Below are 12,939 nucleotides of genomic sequence, written 5' to 3'. Positions count from 1 at the left end.
AAGGAATTCTACTGACTTAAAATGTAAACAGATGGCAAGCTATGCCCAAGGCTTTGTCCTTGGTGAAAACCTACTACTTAAACAGGGAGAAGGGGGCAGAGATTAGAGCTGGAAACGGTGCCAGGATAGGCTCCACGGTTTTCATAACAAGTATAATTATTGCATTGCACAAAACAGCAAAGTTCAGTGAGAGTTCATAACACGCTCAAAACTTGCCTGACATGGCTGTTACACACATGAACACAGCAGCCACAGTCACCTATACAAGACCTGCAGCAGATCAAATCAGTTAAACTTTCCAGCATGGAGTAAGGAGAGGCTTCCCAGGCACCACCCCTACCTGTGCTGTTTGTTTTTTATTTTTGTGGGAGACAGAAGTTTCTTTTGTTTTGTTTTGTTTTGCAAATTGACACAGACTAGAGTCACCTGGGAAGAAGGAACTTAAATTAAGGACTTGTCTCCATCAGATTGTCTGTAAACATATGGTGTATGTGGTGGTGGCTGGTGATGGTGGGGTGTTTTCTTGATTGATGCTTGATGTGAGAAGGCCCCACCCACTGTCACTGATGCTGCTCTTGGGCAAGTGCACCTGGGTTGTATAAGAAAGCAAGCTGAGCAAGGCAATAAGCAATGTTCCTCCATGGTCTCTGCTCTATTTACCCCAAATGCTAACCTTGAGTTCCTGCCCTGACTTCTCCCAATGTTGAATTATGACCTGGAAGTATAATATAAAAACAAACAAACAAAGCTTTCCTCCACAATTTGGCCCTTGTCACCTTTTATGGCAGTAAGAGAATGCTAACTACCGCAGGAGCTATCCACAGGTGATGACTGGGAGGGTAGCTTTTCTTAAGTTAGGAGGTGACTGTCACTAACACTATCCATGCCCCCAGTGAATACCTCCATACTTTGCACATGTGTCAGCACTAATGGGTTCAGTGGCTTGTCTGTTGTCTGTTGTTTGTTAAGGACATATTACGTTGGGATGGAGAAGTGTTAGAACCAGACTTGGGATGGATTGGAGGGAGTGGGGGTGGATGGGGTTAAGATGCACTGTATACATGTATAAATAAAATAAATAATATGTATAAATAAATAAACTAAAATGCATTGTATAATGTATAAATAAAAAATTCCAAATAATTTATTTGGAATAAATTATTCCAAATAAATAATAATTTAAGTATTAATAATAAATTTATTAATAAATAATAAATAAAATAAAAATAAATTTATTAATAATAAATAATAAATAATTTGTTTGGAATAATTTATTCCAAATAATAAACTCGAAATATTATTCTCAAAGAAAAGAAGAGGTCAGGTAACCGTCGAGTGCAGATCTCTTCCACTGCTCTCTCAACAGAAATAGCACTGATTCCAACAGCAGATACCTACCCGGACAAACAATTCTCGTGAAACAATCAATTCATTCCTCCTCCTTTCCCATATCCCTATGCTGACCAGAGGGACACAGGAAATAACCCAGGAACAAAGGAGAGAGATTGAGTCATCAATTGCAAGGACCTGTAGGTGGCTCTACAGATGGAAGTTCAGTGGGAATGGCTGGCATCAAAGGGATCAGCTACTTTTAGAGACTTGGTAAGATCAATACATGTGAAGTGTTTTGGACTGGAGCCTGACACATAGGATCCCCTTAGTGAACGTGTTGCTGATACCTGGGCTCTCCATATTCCTACTCGGCCGCTGTGGGATTCAGTTGGTCTTGAGATCTGGCCATGTGGAATCACAAGGAAACAGCTACTTGTGGAAGAACTTTTACAATGTCATCTCTAACACTGAGAACTTTGCCACGTACCTGACTCTCCTCTGGAGATGAGAGAACTGAATCCCAATGGTGTTGGTAAGTCCTGTCTAGTACAGTGTGGAGCTGGGATATTAACTTGGGTCTGACTTTAAAGCCTGGGTTCTCAGCTCCCTCCTCTCAATTGGAGAATGAAAGGAAGAAGGGCTTGGAGGATGGGAGCTGCAAAGTGACCTCAGGCCCAGTTCTATTACACCAGCTGACTATGCCCTTAGCTCAGCCCTTTCCAGGCATGGTCTTTCTTTTTTCCTTTTCATCTAACCTTTACAGGAAGTTAACCATCCATTATCAGACTAGTGGTTACTCTACAGAGAATAAAGTTCCCTGTAATCCTATTAAAATTACATTATTATAAATAAGTGTCTATGGCCAAGCCATCAATCTTCAGCAATGCAAACAGAAGATCATATAAATCATGCCAAACTGCACAGATGCACAGCGTCTTACAGGTCATAAAGCATCTTTACAAATATTTGTTGATTTAATCTTCCTGACAACTCAAGAAGGTAGCAGTGAGCCTGTTTCTCAGGTGAGGACATCAGCACTGCATTAGGTAAGTTGTACACAATCCACATAGTCAGTACTAGCATCACGCCTTGAATCCCGGGTTTCCTGGTATCTGTTTATCTTCCCTGTCTATGTTATTACTTGTAGCTCTGGACAATGCATCAGTATTCTTTCTGGTGTAATGCGCTATTTCTCACCGTTTCTCAGAGCAGCCCAAGTCTTACTCAGATGAAAACAAAGCGATGGGACCCCAGCCCTTCCCAAAGCTTGAGCATTCAGGAGAGCAGAAGCCATGTCTTAAGCATCACAGAGCACAGTTTATGCACAAAAGCGTAAGTGGCTAGTGATTTTTAACTGAATAAAGCTTAAAAGAACTATAACTTAACAAAATTACATTCTCTCTCTCTCTCTCTCTCTCTCTCTCTCTCTCTCTCTCTCTAACACACACACACACACACACACACACACACATTCCATCCTTGCCTTGAACAGTCTATTTAAAATTGTATGTGCTTTTAACAGAGGATATGAAAATATAAGCTATGTTTCAGGATAACATTGACTTAGTACAAGGTAGTTTGTGCTATCCCAAGAATTTTACTCTTCCTAGGTTATCTCAGGAAAAATTCCAAGTAGACATTGATACTTCTCTTATTTTTACAGAGGAGAAAACTGACTCAAGTTTACCTTTCCCCAGGGTATAGCTGATGAGCAGAGGGTAGTGGTTTGAGCTTGGTGGTATTTAGAGTACATGTTCATAACTGTTCTACTACCCTGTCCCCACTGACTTAATATCAGACGTTGCCCTCGGACCTCAGTGAATCTTCACAATAGCCGAGGAACAGACTTAAACTCATAGTGGTGGCCTGGTCAGTCACAGTTCAGTATCCTAGAGTATAGAAAGCAACCCGATTTCATTGCTGACAACTATCTTACCCCATGGAGCGAGCAGACTCATCCTGTAATAAGAAAACAAGTTGTTGAAAGAAATAAAAATTAAAGCTACACTTTGCTCTCAATAATGAAAAGTTTGGTCTTATAGATAGTTTACCTTGTCATTAGCTACCTTTTATTTTCACCCTGTACAATCTTACAGTTTTGGTACTATCTTTACAAAGAAGGACTGTGAAGGGACATTTCCAAGGTCTTGAATCCTTAATAATTTTATTACCCTCCTAATCTTATGTTTCTCCCCCTTTCTCTTTATCTTATTTTCCATTCTTATTGTTTCATTTGTTCCTTGGTCAAAATGCTGTTGGCTAGTGGTACCCATCCCTGCAGCTTTCTTTCAAATATCATGCTCCAAGGCAGGCTTCTCAAAGTTGTATCTAGGACAAGCCCACATCATAAGCAGGGATAAGCCCCCAAATCAATGTTGTTGGGTTTTTTTTCAGAGAATTTGACCATAAGTAAAATAGCACAGCTTCTGTCTTTATAGCACAGTGGTCATTGTAGGATTCTACTTAACTGCTTCTCACACTTTCCTTACTATCTAACTGTCCCTCTTTGATGACTGCCCCCCTCTTGTCAACATGTATAAAAAGGTTCACATCTATGCATAAGTGTTTTCTGGCCCCCAGCTCCCCCACTGTCTAGCATCTCACCCCTCCTATGCATAGTCCATCATTCAAAAATCCGAATCTTCAGCAGGGTAGCTGCTGTTCCATCATAATTCCAGTTCTTGGAAGATCTTCGATAATATTTCTCTTGCTTAATAGTGATGCTTTTAAAAGGAAGAAAGGCCAATAGAAAAAGTAATAAATACTTCAGTGGGCTCATTATAAAACAGAGCAGCCAATAGTAAAATATGTGTAAAAGGAATCAACTTCATAAAGCACAAAACAAATGAAAATGTCAAAGGCCACACTTATATAAAATCATTAGATGGCCCAAAGCGTTACACCAGAGTGGGGCAGCACATATTGCCCAGGAATGGAGGTAAGCAAGCACTCCCCTTTTCAAAAGGCAAGTGGAAAGAAATGCTAGAATTGATACAGAAGTTCTTGATGCAGTCACTCCACCCCGGGCTATACCCTACAGATGTGTGTTATGGTGTCCACAGAAGTTCTGGTCGTGTACAAAGAACCCAAATTGGTGGATGGTAAAATGACTAATGGACATTCAGTGGAACTTAACATGGGAACAAATGGCTGGTACTTACAGTATGCATTAATCTCATTAATATATACTGAGTGAAATAAGCCAGACACACAGAAAAGCAGAACATATGATCTCATAGCTATCAATTACAGAAACAGGCAGAACCAAGACAGGCAGTGTGAAAAGTCAGGATGTAGCTACTCTTGGGTTCTACAGAGACTAAACAGGGCAAGAGAGCACCCTTAGAATGCAGAGCACATTCTAGATTTCCATAGAACTGATGCTCAACTTGTAAGACATTTTACATTCCTTTCTACCCATGTTTTATTATACACACACACCCACACCATTCACACAAACACACACCCACACCGTTCACACACACATCACTCACACACACACACAATCACACACACACATCACACACACACATCACTCACATACCCACACCACACACACACATATGACACACACACATATCACAGACACATACACACACAATGTGATCAGGACTCAGACTCCTCAGCTTTCTCTCCCACAAACGTACCCTGAGCACCATGCTTTGAATGCATTTGTGTACACATCCCCTCTGACGGACTAAATGTTGCCATGGAGTTGAAACTTCTATAGTTTACCTAGAGCATCATCCCACTTGTATACATCTACAGCAGAGGTAAGAGTCACCATAGCGATAACCACTCTTGCATCTCAGCTTTCCTCTTGGCTTAATGTTTCTTAACTTCACAGCACCAACACCATAAAAGTACCTAGAGAACTGCTTCTCTCTTTTCTCACATCCATACATCAACACTTGAGCATCTATGTGGTACATGAGCTTCCCTCAGCCCTCCCCCTTCTATAAGGTGTTTATGATGGAACAGTATCCAGGAAAGTTGGTGAGAAATGAAAATATAAATAAATCAATATTTAATAAATGTAGTGAGATATGTATCAAACATCTCATAACTGGTAGGTGTGAACTCTAGCATGATAAATCTAAATATTATTTATATTGCAATAATAACTTTTCAAGTGTGTTTCAAGAATCAAAATCATGTCTAGAAAACATTTTCAAATATACGTATACGCCTGCAAGTTCCTTTTGGACCTTGTTCCAAAGCTGAGCTACTATCCGCTACTCTCCTGCAGTTTGGAAGCTAAGTAACAGAATCTGAGAAAGACACAGAGCAATCTCTTTGCCCAAACAGTACCTCTACCATCCCTCCTTTTTAGGCATAGAATCTCAACTTTTTCAAAAACAAGCTCAAAGGAGTTAAGCAAAGTGACTTTGGGTTTCCTACCTGGACATCTGCTTCTGGTCCTAGTCACAACTTCTCATAATCTTGAGTCTCAATTTCTCAGGTGAATTCACCAATCTGCTGACAAGAAGTTTCGTATTATAACTCTTCCATCTACAGGGCGTACATTAAAACGTGACTGAGAAAACGGCTGAAACATTCAATCTACAGGTTTGACCTGTAAGAGCATAAACACATGGCTGAAGGAGAAACAGCATGTAGGTAACATCTGCTGTGCCAAGTCACGTGGAGCACCACAGTGCTCAACGAAATAGAAGTCAGAAAATAACTCAGGATGCCAGGCATGGTGACGCACACCTTTAATCCCAATGCTTGGGAGGCAGAGGCAGGGGGAATCTCTGTGAGTTCAAGGGCAATCTGAACTACATACAGAGTTCCAGGAAAGACAAAAGACACAGAACCTTGTGTGAAAGACACAGACAGAAAGGGAGGGGTGAAGGAAAGGAAGAGGAGAGGGGAAAAGACAGAGAGGGGGAGAAAGAGAAAGAGAAAAGGAAATACTCATGAAAGTAGTAAAATAAATAGTGATGTCATTGGATGATAACCCAAAGAATATAACAGACATCCCTGAGACCAGACAGAAATCAATCAACCAACAAAATATACTGATAGAGACACCCCCCACCCGCACATACATGTCAAGAGGGAAAACATAATTTTTATTCAATCAAGCAGAGTTTTGAAGAAAAAAATTGTATTAAAAAACCTAGCAGCCTCTGTTTCAACCAAGTAATCAAGGTTAATGTCACTAGAGTGCAAACACGACAATGGGACACCCTCCTAACAAAATATAGCATCTTATACCCAAACACATAACTTTACAAAACTCCTGACCAATATTCTTCAAATCAGTCAATGCTATACAAAGGGAATGGAGTGTATTATGACACATAGTTATGCTATCCTATGTCATGCTGTAAATGAGCACCTAATTAATACTGGGCAAACTTTTAAGCAAGCCAAATTCTTTAAATGTGTTGATCACACATACAAATGGGCAGCAGTCACTATTTTTCTTCTCTTTCTTTTGTTCTTTGTATTTATAGTTGGCATATAAAAGTGTGTGTGTGTTCACCCATGCATGTACTTGTGGAGCTAAAATCCACATCAAGTGCCTTACCCCCACCCTCCACTCCAACTTTTTCAAGAAGGGATCTTTCTACAAACCTTGGCCTCATTGTTTTAGCTAGAACTGGCAGGCCAGAGAACCCAGGGATCCATCTGTCTCCACTCTACCAGATCTGGGGTTGCAGATGCATGCCTCCAGCTTTTATATCGATGCTAGAGATTTGATCTCACAATTTCATGTCTGTGAACTCATTGCTGTACCAAGTGAGCCACCTTCCCAGCCTCAGACCAATCCTTTTTCACTGGTGATCTGGTGGGTTTTGTTCCATGGAAACGCTTCCTCTTGGATCTTAATGCCTATGAAACAGTCCAGAATCACATCTCCTCCTGTTGTACCCCAGGTTTTTCTAATCACAAACAGTATGTCTATCTTCATGACTAGAGACAAGGCACTTGAAACGGCTAAATTTGGTATCTACTTAAATAGACCCACTCTATTACAATGGCAACATTACAAAGATAGTTCAAGACCTTCTGAGCACCCTAGCTAGAGCACCTCACTGTTTGAAAACAGTTGCTCCCATCATTTGGCTGATTGAGAGCAACAGAGAGTACAAGACATGTAAAACAAGGCAGGATAAAATAATAAATATGTGGGAAGAAACAGGATGTTGGCAATGAAATCAAGCAAGGTTGAATAGCCAATTGCTGAGCAACCAAAGTAGCATGGAGCTTCTAGTGATCTTTTCATGGGAGCAGTAAAGAATCGGATCTCTTCCCAATGGTTCTATTATGATAAATAATTTAAAAGATTGTGCACCTGGACAGAGGACTTAAAACTTTGAACATTAGCAGCTATGCACCAACACATTAAGGAAGCTTCAAACAATAGTTTGAAAATCAGTTTCCTTTAGGCTAGAGAACACACTTTTAACAAATCTGTCCTTGCCATTGAACATGCATGGAGACTAAAGCCATTGCTTCTGCTCTTGTCCATCAGTAACAACATTGATGCTCACGGGTTCCAGTAAATGCAAGAAACATGAAGTAAAGCACATAGCTTCTGGGTCACAGTGTTCTCAAAAAGACATCATTTTATGAAGTCCCCAGCCAGGACAGGAATCACAGGCCTCCCAGCATTCACTCCCTGACTCGACAACTGATTTCCAAACTTGCCTGGAGGTGGAGAACCACTGCTGTGGGGACTCTCTGAAGCTGTTTTCTTTTTTTCCGTTTTTAAGTTCTATCATTTTCAATGCCTTCTTAGGGTAAGTGATACAGATTTCTCTCTCTCCATTTTAATGCAAATAAACTAAGTAAGAAACACCAATGCTAATGCATATCACAGTAGCACTCTGGGACGTGGAAGATCTGTTCCATGGGAAGTGGCCAAAAAATTATGTTATTCAATCAAAATGTGGCCATTAAAATGAAAAAAATAGGAAAAAGGAAATCTTTTCAACAGCAAAACAGAAAGTAAAGATAATAGTTAAATATTTCACAAGTACCTGTATGAGCAAAGACCAGCATATAGAAGAACTTTTTTTTAAATCAAACTGATACATGGGAGATCGTTTCTGTATCCCACAATACTGCTGGTGAGGTAAATTATAAACTTGACAATAACAATTGCCTTACAGTAATCTGCTAGGCTACAAAATAAAGCCTCTCAAACATATCAACCTGTTAACTCTACAAAACCTTGTCTAGTCCATACAAGAATTCATCAATGACTAGATCTCTAAACCAAGCAAAACATAAATCTGCTTGCAATGAGACTGGATGGTCCACAGCATAGGCCACCTTCTTCGAGAGGCTCACCCACACCCACAGTTCTAAAGTGCACAGAAGAATGTGAAGTTAAAGACTGTTCATTTTATCCGTTGCCACACCCAGTGCTTCTATGGGAGGTCATATACACCACCAAATCACATTGTTTGAATACAGGCAGTTCTCAACTTACAAACACCTGACAAAAACCAAAAATAAAACCAGCTGCTGCCAACACTATCAGAGGCCATGCTATTACCCCTGGGGACAATCAGCTGTCATGGAGAAATTGGAAACCTTTGCAGAGAGGTGACAGAAGGAACATAAAAGCAATAAAAGCTGAACAGGTGCCTCCCCTCAGTAGCACATAATAAACCATGTGTGGTAGGTGGATGGGTGGATGGATGGATGGATGGATGCATGGATGGATGCATGGATGGATGGATGCAAGGATGGATGCATGGACGGATGCATGGGTAGGTGGGTGGGAAGTGGAGGGATGGATGAATGGATGGATGCATGGGTAGGTGGGTGGGAAGTGGATGGATGGATGAATGGATTTCCATGTTTTTCTTCAGAATTTCATCCTTGTTCCTTGGCCCTTATCCTGCCCGAACTACATGTTAACAAACCTCCTTCTCTGGCTCCTGATTTGTAAACTTGACCTAAAGGGAACCACAGACCAAAAAGCAAATAGCTCTGATCAACGCAGGAGAGAACCTGAGCCCAGGAACAATCTACAAAGGTACATCTGTCAAAGGTCAGGTGGAGTGCAGATGATAGAGAGAGACACATGCAGGAAAATTTGAAATTTTGCTGGAATCTTCTTCATTTAATGAAGTTTAATTATTATGATAAAAAAAAACAGAGAAATGAGGTGTCTGTGTAAGGCAGAGACAGAAAAGGGACTATTGAGAAAGCTGATGCTAGGTCAGGCTTGGCAAGAGTCCTGCATTCTTCCCAGAATATGACCTAGTCTGACATATTCCTCAGACCTTATGTGAATGGCTTTGGTGAATTGTTCTAGATGCACCTGGATCCTAGTAACTTCTCAGTTCATTTATACCGGGTACCACCTTATTCTTAACCTTCTAAAACTCCTAGTTGCTGCATCACTCAAACATATCTTCCTCAGCATCCTCTTCCCAAGGAAGCTCAATCACAGAAGCGTGAAGTTCAGGGGCATTAAGGGCTACCAGTGTATTCAATAGTCCAGCCTATGCTATAAATGATTGCCTGGTCAAACCCTAACACATTTCTGTTCATCCCAGACCACGATTCTGAACTCTGCACAGAGCAGTCAGCATGGAGTATCCTCTGAGAACTTTAATACCTAACCCTATAACATGATCCTAATTCTGTCTGTAATATTCATTCCTCCTGGGATGTCATCTTCCAGACCCATTTTTCCTTCCAAAGATGTTAACTGTACTTCAAAGCCCATATCTTCCATAGAATCTTGCCCGCTTCCTTCCTGTAACTGGTCTTGATCTTTATCTACGAACCTGCAGCTGTTTTACGCCTCTCATTCTGCCTTTAAGCATATTGAGTTCCTTGTGTATGCATCACTGATACCAGCTTGCACAGTCTCTGAGAATGCAGACAACACAAAAGTCACTGCTCTCTCTGTATCATTCATAGACCATTGCCAGAATAAGGCCAGGTACTTAGATTGTTCTAGTTGCTATTATGGTTGCTGATCAGAAAAGAAAAAAAAATAATTCAGTCATGAGGCAAGTTTGAGCATGTAGTTTTAAATAAAATGAAATACAATAGGAGGAGACCGGGAGCTAAATAACCAGCTCCTTCCTGCCCAGTGAGTCAATTCAAGTCTAACTGGTAGGCTATGATGGTAAGTAAAATACTCTATTCCAGGTTTTTCACTAAGACCTAATTGTGCGCCTACAATAACAGACTTGTCACCTCTTCCCCCAACCCCGACAGAAATGAATTCCAAATTCAATAATCACCTGACAACACAATTCTGAACCAAAGAGTAAAGTAACCCAAAACAATTTAGCCTATTTTATACGTTATTTGAAGAAAATTTTCAGTCAGGTGCGTGCAGTGACACACATCTCTAGTCCCAGCTACTCGAGAGCCTAAGATGCAGGATCAGTTGAGCCTGTAAGTTCAAGGCCAGCTTTGGTTTTCTTTGCCATGTGGAGCTTATGAATGTGCTAGCACTGGTGTGAGCTTTCCTAATTAATATGTATGCTAAAACATCTACTTTTAATAGATGTACCATGCTGCATGGAAATCATTATGATCTATTACAAGATAATTAGACACATAGAATATGATCCAACATTAGCCATGTAAAAAGAGATATCTTCAGATCTATATGTGAAAATATTATCTGAACTTTTTTGAGGACTGTAAAATAAGCCATGTTTGTGTAAGGTAAGAATGCTGTATATTGAATAATGATCGTAAATGCTTTAGTATTAGAACTACACACATGGGGATTCATAATCCAAAAACTCGATGTTATGTATTTTAAGACAATTTAAGTATAAACAATGCATGAGGGAGAAGAACACCACCAATGAACATCTAAGAATGAACAAGGTACCAAACAGTCACATACTAAAGTATTTGAGATTTGAGATCGTATGGACTAAACATAAACGTGCCTGCACATCTCTTCATGCAACAATTTCTCCAGGTCTTTAATGTGGGTGTAGATGACCATCCCAAACCCACATACTTATCTACCTAGTTATTTATTTCAATTCATTACAAGATTCATACAGACGCTCCCATGAGCCACACCTCCATTACGGTCTAGGAATACAGCATCTGATGGAGCGGAAGATCACTTCTATCTACTGAGGTCAGCTCAAGGGCCCCTTCATGCTGTTGTTGGTCCCTTCATTCTTCAGCTGTTCCACCCAGTTTCCATGTTGGTTTTGTTTTGCCCTCTTAATGTCTTGTTGCTGATTTTCATTTCTGACTTTCTGACTCAGTGATGTCTTTTCCACCTATGTACTCTCAGCTGCCAGTGGCATACTTTCCAATTGTGATGCATACACCAATCGTCCCTTGGGGATCAGATCATGAAGCCTCTGAGTCTGGAGTAAGAGCAAACTGAGGGGGGAGGCTCAGTATCAGTATGTGCTTTAGTTCACTGTAGTTTGAGAAATCATCTTATGCTTATTCAGTCTTTTTGATGTGACAGCCCAGTATTCAGCTGAAATTGGGTGACTTGTAATAATAATTTAAACAGATGATTTGGTTTGAGTTTTTCTGAAACAGGGTATCATGTAGCCCAGACTGGTCTCAAACCCTCTATATAGTTAAAATTGGCCTTTCAGCACTGCTTCCCTAGTGCTGAGATCACAGGCATGTAGCACCATGTCCAGTTAAAGAAATTTTCTCCTACAAGTCCTCCACCTCTTCTCCTATCTCTTTGGAAAATGAGGAGTAAGAGAGGAGGAGGAGGAGGAGGAGGAGGAGGAGGAGGAGGAGGGAAGAGGAAGATGAAAAGGGGGGAGGAAGAGGAGGAGAAGGAAGAGAAGGAGGAGAAAGAAGAAAAAAAAGAAGAAGGAGTTAACAGCAAGTTTCTTTACCACTAAAAGCCACTCAAGAGTATAGGATATTAGTGTCATTACTACTTCTCAAAGAATAGCCCTCAGAGCAGCTGCATCCACATTACCTGGTTTACTTCTTAAAATTCAGGATTCTAGCATCCCATCTCAGACTCCCTAGATCACTTGTGTAATTGAACCTTCAAGCTAAAATCCTAGACTAAGGGCCATAATAAACACAGCTCAAAACCTCTGATCTAAACAGTCATCCAGCACTTCCTAAGCTGTCAGTCTAAGCCCTGAAGCCCCATGTCCTCTACTTAACTATCCCTGTATAGCCTTCACAGAAGGCCAGTCTCTGCAAGCCACTGGATAAAATTAATTCTAAAAAACTCAAGAAAATAAAGATCAAAGCTGGCCTCTGCCCAGGGAGCTTCCATTTCTACTGAGCAGAACACAAAGCACAGACATAAGAAAAAAAAACTTAAAAGCGTCTAGAAGCAACCTTTCAGGGTATTCCAGGACATGGTGGGTCCATGCACACTGAGGAGAACACAGCTAAAACTTGGCAGAGTGCTGTTAGGACTCAGAAAAGAAGTTTCCCAGGGGAGACTGGAGCAGAATTTGAAGAGGGATATGTTTCAAGCAGGTCTTGAAGAGATATGGAGATTGCCAGAGGACATTGAGATCAAGGCAAAAATATGTATAGCCATGTCTCTTGGTACCACAGTCAACACAAAGAGAAAAAGAAGTGTCTCGCAGGACAATAAAAAGCTAAGATACCACCTTAGACAGAACACCCTAAGAACAAGTTTTATAA

General features: G+C 40.6%; 1 protein-coding gene across 3 annotated transcripts in view; it reads right to left on the bottom strand.

The window, feature by feature from the left end:
• Positions 1 to 12,939, bottom strand: part of Hivep2 (human immunodeficiency virus type I enhancer binding protein 2) — a 184,391-nt gene that overhangs the window by 140,231 nt on the left and 31,221 nt on the right. For 2 of the 3 annotated variants that reach the window (XM_028779203.1, XM_028779204.1), the window contains exon 1: positions 5,734 to 5,811. The exons of the other annotated variant lie outside the window; for it this stretch is intronic. The gene's annotated coding sequence lies outside the window, so the exon portion shown is untranslated. Of the gene's footprint in view, positions 1 to 5,733; positions 5,812 to 12,939 lie in introns of those variants that run through there. 3 annotated transcript variants of the gene reach the window in all.

This window comes from Grammomys surdaster, unplaced genomic scaffold (assembly GCF_004785775.1).
Source record: "Grammomys surdaster isolate TR1022 unplaced genomic scaffold, NIH_TR_1.0 348, whole genome shotgun sequence".
Classification (NCBI taxonomy): Eukaryota; Metazoa; Chordata; class Mammalia; order Rodentia; family Muridae; genus Grammomys; species Grammomys surdaster.
The sequence above is the reverse complement of the archived record's forward strand: the minus strand, read 5'-3'. Positions and strand labels throughout refer to the sequence as shown.